We start from the raw sequence: 8,316 nt of genomic DNA, 5'->3' as shown, positions 1-8,316 counted from the left end.
CGGGCTCCTTAGCCCTGGGCCAGAGCAGTTCCGGGAGCCGGACCTCGGCCGCTCCATGCTCGGTGTATGCTCTGATAAGAGCAGGCTCCAAGAAGCAGTTTCCGCGGGTTATTTAGCACTTAGCCTGAGTAATCTGTCTGCAAGCCGCAGGCGAATGGCAGCCTGAAATTACCTGTTCTATGGCTGAATGAGCTGCGGTCAGTCAAAAACAGGGATGGTGACGTCAGCTCTCCAAGATGGTGGCCGCTGGCCTCCTCTGTGGTCTGACCGGTGTGGAGAACCGAATTGGACCGCTTCCTTCCCCCGTCTCGAACCCAGAATTCAGCACTGAGTACGGTGCTTGCACGGCTGGCAGAAACTGCAGCGCTGTATCCCTGCGTCGCTATCTCCTCGTTTCCCAGCGCGCGCTGCAGACTCTAGCAGCGGGGCGATTTGCTGAATAAGCAGTGTTACCCTCCGTGCGACAAATCTCTCACGTTTGAGTCCCCATAGCCGATCCTCGTGCGATGGAAATCCTTCCTCCAGGTTCCGGAGCACCCCACTATTGCTGGAAATTCCTAACAAGATAGCCTTTATCCGTCCTCACTCATCATTCTCCCACACAGTGACGCGGCACACAGGGGCAATGCACTCCCCTCGCCGCCATCTTCTTCTCCTCCTAAAGGTCTTGATAAACTGCAGCAAGCTTTGATTGATCAAAGTACAGCCAAGAAGAAACCTTGATAAGATAAAGTAGATTGGGAGTGATCAAGTGTTTAGAGGAAAAAGACAAGTCATAAGGTAATCAGATCCAGGTATTTGACATATCTTGGGTGAATTCACCTCAGTGGCTAAATCCTTTCAGACAGGTTTTTTTTAATATTTATTTTTTTAGTTGTAGTTGAACATGATACCTTTATTTCACTTATTTATTTTTATGTGGTGCTGAGGATCAAACCCAGGGTCTTGCACATGCCAGGTGAGTGCTCTACTGCTGAGCCACAACCCAGCCCATGTTTTTTTGTTTTTTTTTAACTAGCATTCATGATCACTTCCTTGAATGTGGCAGGTTCTGGATTTTCCTTGCATGTGTATAAGGGGAGTGACAATGGGACATCAAAAGTCCAGGAGAACTTACTCTCCTCCCAATCGACTTGTCCTGCTACTCATCCTGGCTGCAAGCTCCTTCTCACACTGCTTTGGAGGGATCTGGATGCTAGCTGTCTTAGTGGAGAAGTATTTTCAGTCTTTAAATCCCAGCCATTTTTGATGGACAGGCTGAATTTCCTGTTCAGAGAATGTATAATCACCCATCTCCCCCAAGTATACACCAAGACAGGACAAGTTCCTCTGGGCTAGCCAGCCATTCCTTCAAAATGAGCAGTTGTCCACAAGCTTGGAAGGAAACAAACAGCCTTTCTCCCTCACTACCCCCATCACATTAGTCATGACTTCTGGGGAGGGTCAGTCTGAAACTGTCCAGATTCCAGCCATGGCCCCAGTGCGGAGCAAACACGTCAAAGAGAACAGGAAAACTCATTTACCTCCATCCTTTCCCTTAAGTCTTAATCGTCATTTACTCAAAGAGCCTACTGACGGGCAAATGAAATAAGGTGTGGATCATCGTCTCTCCCCAGATCAAGCGGTGGACTTTCTATGTTTGCCCTTGCCCCTGCAGGTCTACTCTCAATTCAGAGGCCAGAGGGGTCTTATAAAGACACATCAGAATGTTATTCCTTTGCAATGGCTGCCACTTCAATCAGAGATAAAGCCAAACCTTCCAAAGGCTAACGTTTCCACAGGGGATCTACCTGTATCCTTCCCCCATCTTTTATAAATCGGAGTTCCTGCTAGTAATATCTCACCCCTCGACAGCCACAATAATCTTGGTGCTCCTTGAGCTCACCAGACACCTCCCACCTCAAGATCTTGTCATCTTCTTTGTTCTATGTGGCTGAGACGCTGTTTCCCCAGATGTCCACATGGCTCACTCCTCCTTCAAGTCTTGAGGCAAACCTCAACTTCTCCATGAAGTCTAACCTAATGTGAGATGCTATTTAGTACTCCAAACTGTCTCCTTTCTCTTTATTATTGTTCCTCCTCACTCAGCTCTATTATTCCCATGGAGTTTGTCATCTCCTAGCATAGCATATCATTTACATATTTAATGTTTGTTTTTTTCTCCCTTAGAAAGGATTCCAAGAGGACATAGAATTGTCTTTTTTTTTTTTGCCTATTTTGTTTGCTAATGTATCTCAAATGTCTAGAACATGACACATAATAGGAGTTCAATAAGTATTTTGGAATGACATGCACCCCCTAAGATGCCTACTCAAATTCAAAAGTTTTGAGGCATCTGGGAGTGGAAATCAGTTTCCTCCATGCAGGAACCCACACTCATCATGGAATCCTCACTTCCTTTTCATCCACAGTAGGTCTTAGGGGGAACTTCCAGGGAGCTGAGTAGACAGATGCCCTTGGAATTCTCTTCATTTATTTTTTCATCAAGGTCAAAATTGCCATGTGAAGACTCTAAAATGTGTGGTTTTTTTTTGTTTCCCAGAAAAAAACCATTTTCTTGAAAATGTCCTTTGATTTGGATGATTTTATTTTCACACATCCAGTACTTGCAGAATAAATCTCAAGCAAGGAGTTTTTTGTTGTTGGTGGTGGCAGTTGTGGAGGTGGAGAGAGGGAGGGGGTGGTTGAGGAGGAGGAATATAGAAACATCAGCTTAATCATGTGAGCTGCTCTATTAATAAAGCCAGTGCCTCCTTTATGACAAGGAGCTCTGGGAAACCAAATAGAAACTTGCTTTGCTTTAAAGAGACAGACTTACTGAGTCATCACCTCTGAATCCCCTGTCACTTCTCACTTGGACTGCTGATGATGCTATCTTTAATTATCTAAGGGGGTTTATCATCAAGATTAGTCTCCACAAGGTTCTTTATCACTAAACACTGAGGTAACCTGCTGTTATCTACTGCTGTGTAATAAATTACCCCAAAACTCGATGTATTAAAAGAGCAACCATTTAGTTTGCTTACCCACGGCTCAGCTGGATGGTCTTCCTGTTTTCCTGAGATGGTTCATTTGGCTGCATTTAGCTAGTGGTTAGGCTCAGCTATAGGTTTGGTTTCACTCTTGTCTCTGGTGCCTTGCCTCACCTCCATATGGTCTCTCTTTCTCCAGGGACTTGGGCACCCTTAAAGCACGGTGGTCTTAAGGCTCAGCATTGGAAATTGCATAGCTGGACATGTACCATATTCTATTGATCAAACAGGACACAGAGCTACCCTGTGCTCAAGGAGAGCGGATTCTCTCATTGGGAGGAGTTGCAAAGAATTTGTGATGACTTAATCCATTACGTAACCAAATATAGGTCATCAGTGCCCACTTTTAGTTGTGCTTTTTCTCACCGCTCTGCTGAATAAGAGATATAAAAAGATGTTTTCAAGGAATCTTGAGCATCCAAAATATGCATCTCCATTATTTATTAATCCTCTCACCTTGGTCAAAGGATCACTTTAGGAGTTTCTCTACTTCCACCTCTGTCCCTAAACAGGGAGCAACTTCTGCTTAGAACTAATCTGTCTTGTCACAGAAGCTGCTTCCCAAATCTCAGGTCTCTATCACTGTGAATCCCTCACAGCCAAACTACCCCTGTTCCCATTGCTTATGCTTTTCCTGAGACCTTAGAGACTTGGAATATCTTTTTATTTATTTTCTTAAATATTTTTTATAACATGTGGGACTTTTAAAAAATGCTATAATTATTGTGAATCCTCCCCCCCAAAAGAAAATGTGGTCCCTTTTTACTAATTCCTTGACTTGATGTTGGTGTTGGAATTGTTTTTCATAGGAAACTGTTGGATCTGCCAAATCATACATTTGGTTAAGCCAAGCAGCAATTCATTGTAACATGGAAGTTTTATATCTGGGACTGATGTTCAAGACTAGAGGGCAAGAGCAGATGGGAGGAGCGGGGAGCTCAGATCCCCACTATATCCACCACAGTTGCACCAGCCCTCCTTCCATAGCCCACATCTGAGGCCATATGTTGGATACTATAAGACCAGTCAGAGGAAAGGAAAAGAAGCTTAACTTGTTTTATATTTGTATTGGCTCAGTAAGCAAATCCATTTGGAGGGTCAGTAAGGCCTATGAAACATTTACTAAGAGTGATCAGCTATTAGTCCACAAGAAAAATTTTAATACATTCCAAAGACAAGAATTATGCAGGCCATAATCTTGGACCATAATGTAGAGAAATTGATGCCAAAGCTTAAAAGAAGAAAAAAAAAAATCTCAACACACTCCTACATAGCTTTTGAATCAAAGAGAAATCAAAACTGCAATTGCATATTATTTAAAAACAACAATAATGAGAATATTACATAAGTGAGAAGGCCAAGGTTGTACATAAGAACAAGTAGGAGTTTTAAAGTCTCTTATAATTAAACAAGAAAAAAGTGTAAATAAATTGTTCAATTAGAAGTTAAAAAGAGAACCAAGATCATATGAAAAGGAAAATAGTAAGGAGAAATTGACAAAGATAAAGCAGAAATTAGTGTTATAAAAAAATCAATAAATTTGCTAAATAAATAAATGGTTCTTTCAAATACTAGATAAAAATAATTTTTTTTTTGCAAAGCTAGTCAAGAAAAATAAAAGGAAAAATAAGCAATTGGAAAGAGGACAGGAATATAACCACAAGTACAAAAGAGATTTATGTGTCTTATTATGAACATAACTATGTTGAACTCAGCTAAAAGCTGTGAAATCTGGGGAGAATGAATGACTTTCTAATAAAACATAAATGATCAAGATTTATTAAAGAAAAAATAAATATATCCAAGACCATAGAAAAAAATTTAAGAGTTGTTAACGCTCTCCCAAAGATAGATTTCACAAGCTAATTCCATTAGAATTTCATGGAGCGCATAATTTCCATGTGATTTACACTATTTCAGGGCACAGAAAAGATGAAGCACGTTTTACTTAATTTTACCCAGCTATTATAATCTTGATATCTAAACCTACAGCAGAAATCTTTTACTGTCTCAGATATAAACATAATTCTAAGAATTCTAAATACTGAAAAATCAAATTCACTAGCACAACAGAAGAGCAATGTAATATGAGTGAAGTTCTCCTGAGAATGCAAGCAGAGTTCAGTAATGAAAAAATTTCAAACGTTGGTGGGAAATAAATTGGTACAGCTTTTTGGGAGGATAATTTGGTGGAATCTATCAAATTTAGAAACACATTGAATTTTTGACTAAATTCCTCTTAAAGTTATCTGGATTCTATTCTCTTTTATTCTTTAAGACAGGGTTTCACTTTTTTGCCCAGGCTGGCCTCTAGTTCTCAATCTTCCCACCTCAGCCGCCCCCCCCCCCAGTAACTGTAGTTATCTGTATTTAAATCTATCTATCTATGGGCACAAGATGTTTGTACAAGAATAGTTACTGTATTGAACATGAGAGAGAGAGAGAGAGAGAACCTAAATATTTGTCAGTAAGAAAATTACTGTCACAGTGTTTGTTACATTAAAGAATACAAGGTGGCAGTTTAAAAAGAATGTGTTACTCTTTATGTATGGATGCAAAAATCTCTTATAAATCAAGTAAGCAAAGCAAAATAAAAACTCCAAATTATGGACTAAATTATATTGTAGAATTATCCCATTAACTTTTGAAAAAAATAGACCTACATGTATATATATATATATATATGAAAGTGGATGTAAAGATGCTCTGTCTATAGAGGCTGAAGTTGTGGCTCAGCGGTGGAGCATTCACCTAGCATGTGTGAGGTGCTGGGTTCAGTACCACATAAAAATAAATAAAGGTATTGTGTTCACCTAAAAAAAACATACACACACACACACACATATATACATATGTATATGTATACTCTCTCTATATATAAAGATGCTCTATCTATAGAAGGTAACTGCAGAAGTGAGAACAGGGTCAATAGGAGGTAATGTAATGAGCACCAAAGAGATGGTGCTGTTATTTTTTGGTACAGTTCTGTATCATTTCACATTTTTACAACGAGGCTATACTCAAATGTTACTTTTATAACTAAAATTAAAAAAGATCGAATAAAGTATTTTATAATAATTCATCCTATCAAGAGTCAAAAAAGAGAGAGAAGAGAAAAAAAAAACACAAAAAACTCATGCTTGATAGTTTCCAGAAAATCTTCTACCTTTTACTTATTTCTTTACAAAATAGCTTAAAGAAGAGAAAAGAAATTTTTTAAGTGAACAGGATCAAGATTATTGAGGCGATGATAATTATCAAACTTAATAGTGAAAGTTTAAATCAGTATCCAATAAAGTAAGGCAGGAGACTTGGAAAGTCAATAATATGATCATTACTGAACACTTGGAAAAAAAACAGTATCTGAGAGATATGGAGAGAATGTGTGTGTGTGTGTGTGTGTGTGTGTGTACATTGTTTAAAGGAAAATAAAATAATTGCTGTTTACAGGTGTGATACACTCCGTGGAAAACCCGAGAGGATCAACAATAAAAAATTATTTGCAAATGCTTTTGGCCTACCAGACCTATGCTAAGTGCTTCTTAGGTATAATCTCACTTAATCCTCAAGAATCCTATGAGGGATATTTATCTTTGTTTCTATTTAACAGATAAGGAAAGTAAGTTCCAGAAAGGTTAAGTAGGCAGTGAGTGGTGAGGCAGTGGGGCCACCCAAGCCCACTGATTCTGGAGCCTGCTTGATATTCTCCAGCCCTGCTTCATGCTGTTTAAAGGCCAAAAGGTATCTTTTCATAAGAAGTCCACATACAATGAATATATTTTTTAAAGCAATAGTGTTTATACATAGTATCAACAACCAATTTGGAAATATCAGGGGAAAAAAAACCATTCCATTCAATATGGCAACTAGAATTATATATTATCAAGTGGCACACTTAAAAAAGACCAGTACAAGGAAAACTTCAAAACTTTATTGACAAACAGAAAACTTGAATACATGGAGAAGCGTGCTTATTTGTAGCTTAGAAGTCAACCTAGAAACGATTTCAGTTATTCTCAAACCAATCGACAAACATAATGGAAATTCCAAACAAATTAGCATTTTCGTCAGAATTTCACCAAATTATTCTTATAATAAAAAATCTAACTTCAAAAATTAATTATATTAAACAAATCAGAAGAGTGTCATGTAAAACATTTCCCTTAGAAGTAAACACTATTGTTTGGAGTTTCTCTCTTACACACACACACAAAAGCACACGACCTTGGTCTTTTAGCATAATAAGAACAAATGGTATGTTGGCACATATTGGGTGCTAAGAGCATATTACTAAATTTTTTGGAATTTTGCAATCTGGTTGATAAACACAGCCGTTATTAAAAATCAAATTACAGGGGCTGGGGTTGTGGCTCAGCCTTAGAGCCCTCACCTAGCACATGTAAGGCTCTAGCTTCGATCTTCAGCAACACATAAAAATAAATAAATAAAATAAAGGTATTGTGTCCAACAAGGACTAAAAAAATTTTTTAAAAATCATATTACACGAAGTAATATTTAAGGTTATTTCAAAGCCATAAGTAATACATTCTTAAAGCTTATCCCTTCCTAATTATTTTATTACAGTTTGCTAACTCTGTGTGTTTCTAAGGTCATTTACATCTAATGTATCTGGAGGATAGAGGTGTTATACAATGGTGTGCTGCTGTGTATCGTCTCTTCCCAACTCTATGATCAGTGACGTCATGTTAGTAGCTTGCCATTGATCATGGTGGGAATATTTACAACCTGGAAGCTGGCTGTGTTCATCAGCTTTCTATTATTATAATAAATACCTGAGACAATCAACTTATAAACAGAAAAGCTTTATTTTGGTTCACAGTTTTGGAGTTTCAGTTTGTGATTGGTTGGCCCTATTGCTTTGGGCTTGTGGTGGCACAGGATGGAGGGAGACAGGCAGAGCAAAACAACTTACCTATGCATAGCTGGGAAACCAAGGAGAAAGAGGAAGAAGTCAGGTTCCACAATCTCCCTGATGGTCCTCCAATGGACCTGAAGACTTCCCACTAGGACTGTGCTTCTTAAAGCTTCCACCAGCTTCTAGAAGCTGAGGGAACAAGCCATTAACATGTGGGTCTTTGGAAGACATTCAAGATCCAAACTACAAATGCTACAAATCAAGGTCTTGTCTTCTTTTCAGAGAGTTGATTGTTAAACACCGAATGGTGCAAAACTGGTAAAAAAAACATGCCAGCAGGAATCGTACGTATTTGTGTGTGTATACTTTGCAACAAAAGGGGGAGAAAATAAAATTACAGCTCTCTAT

The sequence above is a fragment of the Marmota marmota genome, unplaced genomic scaffold, assembly GCF_001458135.2.
Source record: "Marmota marmota marmota unplaced genomic scaffold, marMar, whole genome shotgun sequence".
Taxonomy (NCBI): Eukaryota; Metazoa; Chordata; class Mammalia; order Rodentia; family Sciuridae; genus Marmota; species Marmota marmota.
Note: the sequence above shows the minus strand (reverse complement) of the source record.